Genomic DNA, 12,513 nt, shown 5'->3' with positions numbered 1-12,513 from the left:
CCCTACCGCGGGGGGAGACGGTCCGAGGTGAGGAGGTAGGTGCCAAGTTCTCATCAGCCTGTTCCAGCCACAACACGGCTGCTAAATTTAAATGAAATCTGTTCCCGTCCATTCAGCTCGGTCACACCAGGTGACCTGAACCCGATACATGCTCTGGGCCACTATTTATTTATTTATTTATTTACTTGCAGCCTGTTCACCTGGTGACCACCCATCCCTCCAGAACATCCCATGACTTCAGGGGCAGCTGGGGCAGCCGGGGCACCCAGCCACTACTGCATGGGAAAAGCCAGAAAAATGCTGATGTGGTGCACAAAATGCCCCCAGGAAGAGCAAGGATTTGCACACGGTGTTGTGTTGGAACCAACTGTTCCCAAAGAGAGGCTAAATCCACACTTTTTTTGCTGAAAGGAGGCAAATCCTTTTCCTTTCCTGAGACAGGAGAGGAGGAGGAAAGCCTGCTCAGAGCTCTAGCAAAGAGCAAAGAAACAGTCCATTGACTGATCCAGTGCTATTAAATTCAAACCAGTGATGCCACACAAGTTTTCCCCATACTGTATAATCAAACAAAACCAAATTTTCCATTCTTTTTCAACTGCACTAATGGCATTGGAATGGCGAGTAGGGAAGCACTAGACAAGTTCATGCTTTAAAATAGGCACCTGGTATTTAGTTTTCATACAAGCCTGGGTTCCCACACTGCATAGACGGGGGCTATTATCTGTTTTGATATATTTCTTTTGTGATATATTAGAAGCAGAGCTTTTAGAAGCCTGAGAAACAATATGTTTGCATAGTGCTTGCAACAAACACTGATAATTAAAACATTCTGCGGTATATTGCTAATATGATACCAAAAAGTCCAAAACAAGAACAACACCATCAGCCAAAAATCATAGGACATATCCTCAGCAGAAGGAAGAGACAAAACACACCTATATTCCACACTAGCATCCAGAAGTTCCCCATTTGTCAAGGCCAAAATATTGTCATGAGCACAGCATGTCTGAATTAAATCCAAGATGGGTGGGTGGGAAAATGCCAGACCCTTTTATTTTTTCCTCAAAATTTTCTGAAAGGAAATAATAATTTAGTTTACAAAGCCTTTCTCATTGGAAAAAAAATCTATTGGGAAAAGGAAAAAAGGAAAAGGAAAAACCATCAACAACCAATTCAAGCTGTATATGATTCTGCCAAAGCAGTCTTTGTAATTGCTACCCCAAGAGAGACCTGGGCTGTTACTTGAGTTCCCCAGCATTTATGTAATTAACTACATAACAACATGAAATAATTTGTAATTTTTGCCATGGTCACCTATGGCCTGGGCTGGAAGCTGTGGCCCAACTACCAGGACTTTCTTCCATCTGGCCTGTGACTGTTTTTTCTTAAATAACCCTGTATGGACTGGATGTGGTCTCCAAACAAAGTACCCAATGCTACTGAGCATAATCCCCCCCACCAGCATCGTGCCCAGACCTGTCCCCACTGATGATTCCATCCCAGGACTCATCTATTTGAGCTGCTTGCATGTAAAAACACAGAGAGAAGAGAGGAAATTTCCTTTTTAATTTGCATTCTTTAGAGTCTAGGTAGCCTCGCATATAACCAGGTGGGGTGGATTTTCAAAAGTCTTTTCCTGCATGGTATTCAGGGGCTGAAAATCCAAAGGTGAGACTCTTTGGCACTATGTAGACAAATGTGCAGGAAAAAAAAACTCTGAAAGCAGGACCCAACCTCTTCTGCACATTGCCCTATCAGGTTAATGCTGAATCACTCTTTGTGAACATGCCAATGATTTAAAGCAGCTACATAAGGCACCTGACCAAAGCCTTCACCCCAGAATAATCTGGAAGAAGGCTCAGATTTCTGATTCAATATCTGTTTTTGCCATAGTGGATGAATGATTTCTGTCATACAGACTTGGAGACAGCTCTGCCTGTGATAATTTGTCAACAGGAAAGCAGAGAGAGGCAAATGCCTCTCAATCTTTAAATCTTAGTCTTTCAATCCCCGTGTACAAAAATGGGGATGGGTTTCTGACCTGTTGGCTTGAGCTTAAATACCAGCTCTGCACCCCATTCATTTGGGACACTAGATAAATAAGGCCACATACATCGCTTATGCATAACAGAAAACAGTGGACAACAGGAAAAACCTCATTTGACCTTAAGGAGAAGGTCAAATCTTTTTTATGAGCAGAGACCTGCTCCCTGGCACATGGCTGAGAGCACTCACACATTGCTGTGTTGTTCCCCATTACCAGCAAAGCTGCCTCCAGCTCTGGTGAGCTCTCAGCAAACAGGCTGGTCCTAGCACGTGAGGCAAAGTGAGGAGATCATCCTCTATCTTGACTCATCCCTACATAGCATAGCATGTCCTGAGCACCCAAGAACAACAGCATGGGAGACACCAGCCTTGTAGAGAGGTAGAGCATCTTCCTCAGTCCTCAGCCATGACTCTGCAGTTGGCAGTGCCAGGCCTGGCCCTATTCATCCACCACAAGGACATCACGCAGACATTCATTTTAAATATAGGGAGGTGATCCACTCCTCTGCCACTGTGCAGTTAACTGGTGTTTAGCCAATTAGATTGATCTGAGTGTCCTAAATGGGAGGTAGTCAGCATTTAAGTAGATCATTGACAAAAATAGAAAATTAGAAGGACCTGGGAGCTATTTTGGTCTAACCTTTGACTGTAAATGGTGTGGCTGGTAACTGAGACCGCTGGCTCCATTACAAGTAAAAGCCCCATTTAAAGTAGGCAGATTAACTGAATCAAATAGGTTAGCTTCTGGTTTTATGTCTTTATAAGTCTTTTCCTAAGAGAAATACTCGTAACAAGGTCTACAATACTTTATACCAAGGTCCCTTACAAAGGAAGCAATTAACCCATATTATTCCCAAATTCCTTCTCTCTCATGTGCATCCAACTATTGCTGTAAACCAATGTTTTCAGATGTGGTTTCTTGATTCCAATATCTCTATATGAAAATGTGGATTATATCCTGTAACAATATCAGAGGACCTCCGTTTCCAGTAGATGAGATTGCTGCACTAAAACTTATTTTGGAATGCAATATCCAGCCTCTGACCTCTGACTGGTTTGATATTTGCCTCCCATTATAGCATTTGAGAAATGTCATTTTTTTATATTTATTTTTATTTATTTTCTTCCCAGCCAACACTTGTGAGAGGGAGGGAAGTACCATTATCTCTGTTTTACAGAGGATCACTGTTAGCAGAAACAAGCTAAGGTCAAGGTTATCTGAAATGTCTAAAACCCAGACAGAAATAGTTCTTCTGGGTCCTACTGGGGCTTTAACCACACACTGAAAAAAGGTAAGAAAGATGGTCAAAATTGCTCTTGGAAGCCAAACTTCCCCTGATAGTAGAAGAACACTTAATCTTGCAAAAAGCATCACAAATCCCAGTGGATGAAAGCTGAAATAAAGCACTGAAATAGACTGTATTTTTTCGAACTGTCAGGATAACAAATCTTACCATCATCTGCCAAAGATAGGGTGGAATCCCCATCACTGTGAGTACTTCAGTCCAGAGGGGATGCCTTTTTCAAGCTCATTTGGAAGCTATGAGCTCAATGTGAAATGCTATCTTATGGTCTGAATTACGTAGGAGGTTAGACTGAAAGATCATCATAATCCCTTCTAGTCTTAAAGTCTATGACAGATTAGTGTCTTTCATATGGGTAGTTCTTGTTTTCAGCAAATGCTAAATTATTTCAGCATTTAAGTGTTTTGCTGCTGGCTCTGACAGAATTCAGTGTTTCTACTATGCTGCCTTCTAGCTCTTTATCTTCAAGAGAATGCCCTGCTGGTAAGGGCTGACATGAGCTTTGTTTTCCAGTCATCATTTTATTATAACAAGCACTGGATCCAAAAATGGACTGACAACCCAAGATAAGACAGTGGCAGAATATCAATTTACAACCTCTTTCTCAAGATAGGCACATCCCAGAAACACCAACTGAACACATGGACAAAATGCTTGAAAAGCACTTCCTGAGCTGTTTTGCACACGTTGTTCCAACATGCCAAGAATACTCAAGAATACCTGTCTGGCAAATTTACAGACAATATTTAGTATGCTAGAATTGGGCTTTAGTAGATGACACCTCCTAATACATCACCTTGGACTGATGTCCCTCGAGGAGAAACCTACTATTAGAGTCCAGCCTAATTTTAAAGTCATGGAATAATTTAGGTTGGAAGGGACCTCTGGAGACCCCTACTCCAACCTCTGCTCAAAATGGGGTCAAGTTGAGAGCTGTCTGCTCCACTTTTGAATACCATCAAGGATGGAGAATCCCCACACACAAACTAATTGAATAAAAGCAATAAATAATGGAGCCATATGGAGCACACACATTCTGACATATATAATAGAGGAAGTTTCTGGAGAGTCCCCCAAGAACTTGTGCTGTAAGTTCATCAGTTTACTGTGATCACAGTGATATGGAAAAGGGATGAGCATTGAAACGACCAAGTGATAAGCTGCTAAAAGTTATCCAGGACTTTCAGATCTAAGCCTGAATGTGAATAATCGTAGGAAGATCTTATGACACTGAGTGACCAGGCAATGAAACCACTGGTGAAATTCAGTGTCAATAAACAGGTTAATGTATGTGGGAGAATTCATCCTAGCCATACACAGGAAAAGGATTAAAGTAATTGTGAGTAATTGTCTGAAAATTCCAGTTCAGTCGCTTTGAAAAAGAGAGTGATAGGAATTATCGGAGAAGGGCAGAGAACAAAATAAAATCTGTTGCTCACACCAAAGTTGTGGAGATTGTAGACAGTCTTGATCCATTGTTCTTAATAAGGAGATAGCAAAACTACAAAAGGTAGCATGAAGGGACCTGGAATGGTATCTATATGCCAAGTGACTGAATCAACTTCCCAGCTTTAAAAAAGCTGATAGAGGGACGGGGCCCTGAATGCAGTGGCACTAGAAAGGAGCTGCTCTATCTGCAGATTTAATTTCCTCCATCCCTGGCTTAGTTTCTTTGCAAAAAGCTTGATTACTCACAATTTATAGCAGTGTACCCAGATGTCACAACACGTGCAGAGGACAAGGTAATTAGCAGCCTGAGATCCTTCATTCTGAGATGGACAAATTAGACATATGTGAAAAGATCTACCAGAAACCCAACCTTTTAGTTTTCAAAGGCAGACAGAAAGAAGGAAAGAAAGCCAGAGACAGACCTCTGACTCACAGGTACTCAGGTGCAATAAGAATAATTGAGAAATGGTTCAAAACAAGCTGCGCCTTTCACACCCGTAGACCCCATAATGGGATAGTAACAACCACCTATTCTTTGAGTGGCATCAGGAACAGCAGGAATTCCAGTTTAATGCCATTACTATTTGCTTATAAATAGTATCAGTGGGTGGAAACTCACATTTCCCGTTTTGTATCAGAACAGATCATTCTACAAGTCTCCAGTTTCTCTAGAAATATCAGCATCAGGGGACGCAACAGGTTCAATAGCTCCAGGGACAAAGTCTGGGCATTAAAAGCAGAAGACAGGTAAATTATATTGCATGTGTCAAATTGGGGCTGGTATACAAAATCTGGCTCATCTGATACTGTTCCCAGGCAATGAGTCCTGTGAAGTAAAAGTCTGCTCCTCTGATTGGAAAGAGCTTTCTGCAGGTCACAACCATCTATGGCTGTAAGAGGCAGGGACCTGCCAGAGGCTTCTGTGATAGATGAACAAATGTATTTTCAGTCAATAGAAGACAGTCCTTTCTAGGGAGACTTTCATACAAAGTGCTAAATATACTGGAAGATTTATGATGTGGGACATTAAAAACTAGGATGCCAAAATGGTCAAGTTGGTAGTTCCTACCCATACTCAAGCCCAACTTTCCACATAGTATGCATAGACCCTTGACCATAGAGCTCTTAGTTTGATGAGCATCAATCAAATGGATTTGGGCTTATTCTGGTATAATTAATGTTTAAGTCACAAACTGGTGCTTCCAGGTAGTAGTCTGTTAACTTCAGCATCTTAACAGAGTACTACAACACTGGTATTCACAATAATGAGTCCTGTAAAACCAAGCAAGCTCTGAAATAGTGCTAAAAACATGCTGCTTTTGAGTTTCAGTAGCGCCTGACAGGTTTCAGAAACCAAAATTCAACCACACAAAGCTTTGCAAACAGAGAGTGACAGGAAAGTTGGCCAGCACCCAAGCCCATCCTGACAGGGGAAACTGGCACAGCTGTTTCTGAAAACACCTACTCAGTTCACCCATGCACTGAGCAGTTTTACAAGTTAGTCATTAACCACCTCGCCCCCACTGAGGCACACATGGGCTATAATAACTTAGCGATGTAGCTGTCTTCAGCGGAGTGCTTTGTAGGCATGTAATGGATCTAAACCCTCACATACCTCTTTTGAGGTCTTGGAGAGCTGTGGAAAGAAGGAGCCTTGGAAGAAAACTCTCATGCTGTTTTCCATGGTACTTTAGCTGCCAAAGAGGAGTCAGGATTGTCTTTTGGTGCGACCCCAAGTGACAAAGATGAGATACAAAAAGTCAGCTGAGGCATTACAATACCTGAAAATAGCTGCCAGGAGCTGCACTGCACAGTACTGCTCACTGGAAGCAGCTCACCCAGGACATGAGAAACCAGAGTTTCTTCTCCACCTAGAAAAGATTCAACTCCCCTGTTGCTACTGGGTCAAAGGCATGTCCTGTTGAGGTTGGGCCAACAGGTAGCCACAAAAGACTCATAGAGTTAGAAATAAGTCAGGTGGAGAGGAATGAGACCTGGAAATGTGGGCATTCAGCAGAGACCTGTCTCCTACTCCTTACTCCAGCTGGGTATCCTTATGACTAGGCCATGCCTCCTGTCTGCCGGACAAACTGCCAGCTAAGCCATCTATATTTTTTCAGTGGCAAGTTACTTCTTGAGGGGACAGGAACAGACCACACAGAAAAGGACCAATGCTTTTCTTCCATTTTGAAGACATTTGCTTCAAGAGAGCAGCTTCCTGCTGTGGAGACCCTTTTCCATCACCCCCCAGAGCAGGACAAGCCTCGCTAGCACAAGGGAGGATTTCCTGATCACCTTCTGGCATTCGGGGAGGCTGCCAGCAAGCACAGGGGTGCTGCAGTGAAAAGCTGGAGAGAACATTTGATAAACAAAATGTTTCCCTCCCCTTTGTCACAGTGATATTACGGAAGGAAACCAAACACAAAAATTGTCACAGGGCTGAGATAACGCCCTGCACGCTGTCTAACCCCCTGGTAAGGGCTCCCCCTGCTCTTTTGTGCCGGAAGGCCTGGGAAAGAACACCCTCCAGCCGCAGAACCCGAAGTCCTTGTCATCTTTAGATCCCCACCCCCCACCCCTAAATAATTTCTGCTGGTCTTGCCGTGGAAAGGTCCACAGCTGCCCTCTCCCAGGCAGCAGCTGCGGTCGCACCTACTTTCTTTCCTGTCCTGTGCAAAGCCTTTTTAGCAAGCCTGGCGCTGCAGGCAGGGAGCAGGCCCGGTAGGTGGCATTTCCTCAGCTGCACACAAGATCTGGCCATGGCCATCCCGCGCTGTGAGAGCCAGGCCTCGCTGAGGACTGCCACGCTCTTGAAGTATGTTGCTTTATTTCCATCTGGCAGCTCTCTTGTGCAACAAATCAAGCGAGGCATTGTTAGTTTTAAGACAAAAGGGGAGGGGAAGAACAAAAGATCAGAGCAGAACTGATTGCTGTCTTGTCGTCCTCCCCATGGGGCTCTTTCCTGTTTATGAGAAGTTTGCTGAGGGCTACAGATGAGCCTCAAGTCCAACCTCTGCTCCAGACAGCCTCGAGCACCAGGGAGGAGGAAATGACTCCAAACTTGGCAGCACGAGGCCTGTCTTTGCCTGCACGTCCTGCCCCTCTCTTGAGAGCAGACAGCAGACCCTCTCAGAGGAGGCGTGCAGAGCATTGCTTTTTTGTCTCAGCCCTCAAACTGAAGGCAGACTGAAACTGTGGTGCCTAAGAGGATGCAGGGAAGCCACCGGCCTGGCGGAGTCAAGGATGTTGTGGTGTCAGCAGCACATCTAGAAATGAGGCCGCTCTGCAGCACCATCGCCTAGCACTGTGTGTGGTGACGAGCTGCCCTGCACAGCAGTAACCACGCGAGGGGTTTCTTGCACAAGTGACTCAAATGGAACAAGGAGCTTGCACCTCCAGGCTGCTCAGCCTGCTTGCTGTGCTCACATGTGAACAGTTTTGGCCTACAAATATTAGACATGCTGCCAAATAGTCGTGGGAAGGGTCTCCCAGATTTGCAAGGAGGTGGGATTTGCTGTGGCATTGACAGAGTCCTCATTCCTGCAATAAAGGCAAGCATGTAGGATCCTGGCTTTGGATCTTTTTGAATTAGAATTGGTTTGAAAAACCAACACAATTGCAGCTCAGAATGGGCTGTACAGGAGCCTGAAGAAGGCCTGAAGGCAACTCTGTCTCCCTGGTTCAGCACAGAGCCTGCCAGCCCACCTGGCCACCAAGATCCACACCCTGCCCCTGAATGACTGTCACCCTGCCTGGCACCCTTCTGTTCAAAGTAACCAGCTAAAACATGCTCATTGCCATGCCTTGGAAAAGTTATTCTGAGGTGTAAAGGTGAACATATAAACCATCCCCATGGTACAACAAGGAGAGCATCTGTGAGCAAGTATGGCTTTGACCAGAAAGACATTTTCCTCCTGAAGTGTTAGCCCTGCAAATGCAAGCTGTGGTCTGAAACCCCCTCTGAGGTCCTGCATGGGCACCTGGTCTATGTGTGTGCTGCTTCAGCTGTAGCAGGCTGTAGTCCTCCAGCACCCTGCTATGTCTGCTGGCACCGGGACACCCCGGCTGTCAGGTCAGAAAGGAGACAGCTCAGCTTTCCAGTTCCAGATGAGTCCCCAGTGTTGGCAGTAAACAACCCACAGCAAATAGAGCACAAGTGACCACAAAGACAGTAAAGTGACAGAGGGCTGGAGTGTTTTGCAAGTCAGGGGTGATTTGAGTGGAATTGGCTCTGAGTTTCATGCAGGCAGGGCACAAAAGCCCTGCTGGCTCAAACGCAGCATGTCCTACAAGCTAAGAGAAGGAACTGGAGGAGAAGGAATTGGGGGATGCATGCCCAAAAGGTCTTGCAAAGGTAGAACCTGGCTTGCACAGCTGGTATAAGGAGGTGCAACTCGAAAGAGGTCAGAGTTCTAGTTGGATCATGTAAAAGATGGCCTTTCCTTTGCTGCTTTTCAGACAGATTAATTCCTCATTTTAATTAACAGCTTCCCCAGATGGAGGGGTCCTAGCCTTGCGGGGCTCTTCCCTCCTGCAGCCTTGCTTGGCGGAGGTTTCTCAGGATCTACCCGTAGCCAGGTCCTTCTCCGGCTGGTGGAGAAGCATCCAGAGCAGCCGTGTGCAGGGGTCTCCTCATCCTGGGAGGTGAAGCTGTCAGCCACAGAAAGGCTGTTGTTCTCCAAGGCAAAGCCCATAAGTGTCCCCCCCAAGAGCAGGCTGGTGCCAAAGGACACGCTTGAGCCAGAGTGACACGTCCCACCCGGGCAGTGGCCTGTACCCCTGCCAGTGCACTGCAGGTGGCCACAGCAACTGCAAGCTGTCCTGAAACTGGAGCCTTTACGACTTGTTAGATAACAGATATGGTCCATTAGTTTGGCAGGCCGACAGGCCCCGGTGCCAAAAAGCCCATCTCTACTCAAAAGGGACACTGTTAATGGTAACTCAAGAGGATGCAACAGAAGAAAATAAACAACAGTTGAGGCAGTTGGTATAATTGGCCAGCAGATGAAAATAAATTTATGCCAGCTTGTGAATACGGCTGCTGAGCATGATTCAGTGTGTAAATTGTGTGGTGCAGAAATAAAATTAAGTGAGAGACAAAAGCCAGGCTGCCTCTGAGAGGATATCACAGCCCCAGACACCCGGCTTTTCCCATTTACGTCCATTTCACTCACATGTATCCCCTGATGTCACCAACGTGTGGTTTTCCCAGCCAGCCATAATGCATTTCAAGAGAGACATATGCCTGAGCTACTGCTTAGACAAACACTAAAATGCCCCCAAACCCAAGCAGAATTGAAAAAAAAAAAAATGTCCACAGAAAATCCCAACCATTTCAAGTGCTCTTTGAGCACCACACATGAATAACAAAGACGGCGCCTGCCATTTATTCCTTTGCGGATCACTTTTAAGATCAGCTTTTGTTCTGTACTTTTTAGAGCAGCTCAAGTCCAATGGACAAAAATTCCATTCCCAGGAGCACACAAGAAAGAACCATGAGTCCTGGGCTACACATTTCACCTTTACTTTTTTATTCTATGCTATAGATATTCAGTGTGGTCTTAACACACTGAGCCAGCATCTTCCTTTATGCAGTTGGGATGACAGCTTGGATATTGTGATTCTCCAAGGAGAAAAGCAGGATGGAGGCTATAGCTGAAGTGAACCATCTAGAGAAAAAGTAACACCTCAGCCAGGCTAGATGGGAACCTACTGAATGTGAATATAAGCTGTGCTTTGCAGATGCTGCATCTGGATCTTACAGGCAGCAGAGGAGAAAATCTCTCTCCTTTTCCTATCCTGACCTGGATACGTATAAAACAATTTAGACACCTACTCATCTCCTAGTTTAGCTGCAAACTGCATGCTCTCATCTCTGCAAAGCACAGACCTACCTTTGCAGGAAAGCTCCAGTTCTTGCTCACACAAAGGTGGTTTCAAAGGCAGAAGAGCCCCAATGCTCACGTTCTCTCACACCTTCACAAGGACGTCCTGCCTTGTTGCCGGCTCTTCACAGAGAGCTGAGGGTCTCCTTCGTACAGAAAGAGCACAGAAACATCAACAAGCTACCAGTAAGATCTGGCTTTCATGCCTTTTTTTTCTCCTCAAACTGATGGGCTGTTTGTTTCCCTCTCAAATTCTGATTTGTATCACTCTGTGTTTTTCAAAAAACAGTCAACTAAGTCACAATGCAAAGCAGCGAGGTCATTATAAACTCTGCAGAAGATATTATCACTGCAGTCCTAAAATTCTCTCTGTCTTTGCTTTGACTGCCTTGTTTTCTTGAGCCATATGGAAAGATGCTCCCACTGCTTCTCAGCAAAATATAGATGTGAGAAATCTCAAGGGGTATGTCTCAGATAACAAAGACACCAGAATTTCCTTGACAATTATAACTCTAAGAATTATAATTTTTCCTTTTTTTTTTTTAATTATAGAAGAAATATTTGGGCCAAATTTTCAAGGATTAGTTCAAATCCCATTTAAGCACAGCAAATGAATGGCCTGTTTTTTCCCCAGAACTTGGAGGCGGAGTGCTGAGCTCTTTGAAGAAATGAGGTCATGAAAGTCACACGGGGAGCTGCTGAAGGCAGAGGCCTTTTACCAAACCTTGTCCCAAACAGCTTCCCCTGCCTGCAGTATCACTCCTCTATAAAGCTTCCAGCAGAGTTTGGGAAATAGCATCATGCTGGTAGCATCAGACAGCTGGAGGAGGTAGGGACCACTGAAGCTAGTGTTGTTTGATATGGCTGGCATATTTAAGCAAATATATTTTCATGCTATGACAGGATGCACGGATTCACTGAAACAAGAAGAAGATCTATAGCAGACATCTAGTCTGGCCTGTCATGGCCAGCACAGAAACCATTTCTTAGTTTGAATATGACAAATGCATCCATAGCATGACCACAATGTCTCCTAGGCATAAGGCGTTTTAGGGTAAGGTTAACTAATTAATCATGAGCTATGTTTCTTTCCTATTTGAAACCACACCATTCCTGTTTGTGGCCCCAGTTGGTTGTACACAGACACATGGACTGCGTTACGTCTGACGGTGAGGAAACTCCAACGCATATCTTTGTACCTGCAAAGCCATTCATCCAAAGTCCTCCAACTGCCTTGCAAATATTAATTGATGACTCGCATGCCAGGGAAGTAGGTAAATATCAACTCTCCTATTTTATGGACAGGTCAACTGTTGCATAATGACAGTTGATTTCATTCAGAAACTAAAACTAAAAGGTCATATGGTCGTTTTTCTGTTTTAAGCACTGTATCCCATTCCCTGCATTGTGTAATGTTACTTCACGTTATGCAACAAATTTTCCCAGTATTTAATGTGTGTTTCTATCCTAAGTTCTGCTGGCTTCTGCGATTGTCTGTTCTGCAACCATAGATAAGTGTTCTGCTTATTTATTGGAGACCTCCCTTATCTGCAGGCTTTCATCACATTTTGAGGTTCTCCATGGCTCCCACCCCTACAGAGCTCCACCAAGCCCCATACACAGGCACTGGTGGGGACTGTTTAGACCCAAACCTCAAGACTTCATCACTGGGACAAGCTGTGAACCAGACAGTCAGACTTCTAATGACTGTCCAGACACATCTGAAATCCTGCATTAAGCCCAGGTGGCAGGCATGTCTGCCCAGGTAACAGCTGGCAAACCTAAGCCATCACTTGAGGTTCATTTTCAGCATTTGACACACAATGTCC

The 12,513-nt window shown here is 44.7% G+C and overlaps 1 long non-coding RNA gene across 1 annotated transcript in view; it reads right to left on the bottom strand.

Annotated features, from left to right (window-relative positions):
• Positions 1–11,831, bottom strand: part of LOC118166948 — a 45,700-nt gene extending 33,869 nt beyond the window's left edge. The window contains exon 1 of the long non-coding RNA XR_004750832.1: positions 10,694–11,831. This is a non-coding gene — a long non-coding RNA (uncharacterized LOC118166948). The remainder of the gene's footprint in view (positions 1–10,693) is intronic.
• Positions 11,832–12,513: the final 682 nt, after the last annotated feature.

The sequence above is a fragment of the Oxyura jamaicensis genome, chromosome 4 (genome assembly GCF_011077185.1).
Source record: "Oxyura jamaicensis isolate SHBP4307 breed ruddy duck chromosome 4, BPBGC_Ojam_1.0, whole genome shotgun sequence".
Lineage (NCBI taxonomy): Eukaryota > Metazoa > Chordata > Aves > Anseriformes > Anatidae > Oxyura > Oxyura jamaicensis.
The sequence above is the reverse complement of the archived record's forward strand: the minus strand, read 5'-3'. Positions and strand labels throughout refer to the sequence as shown.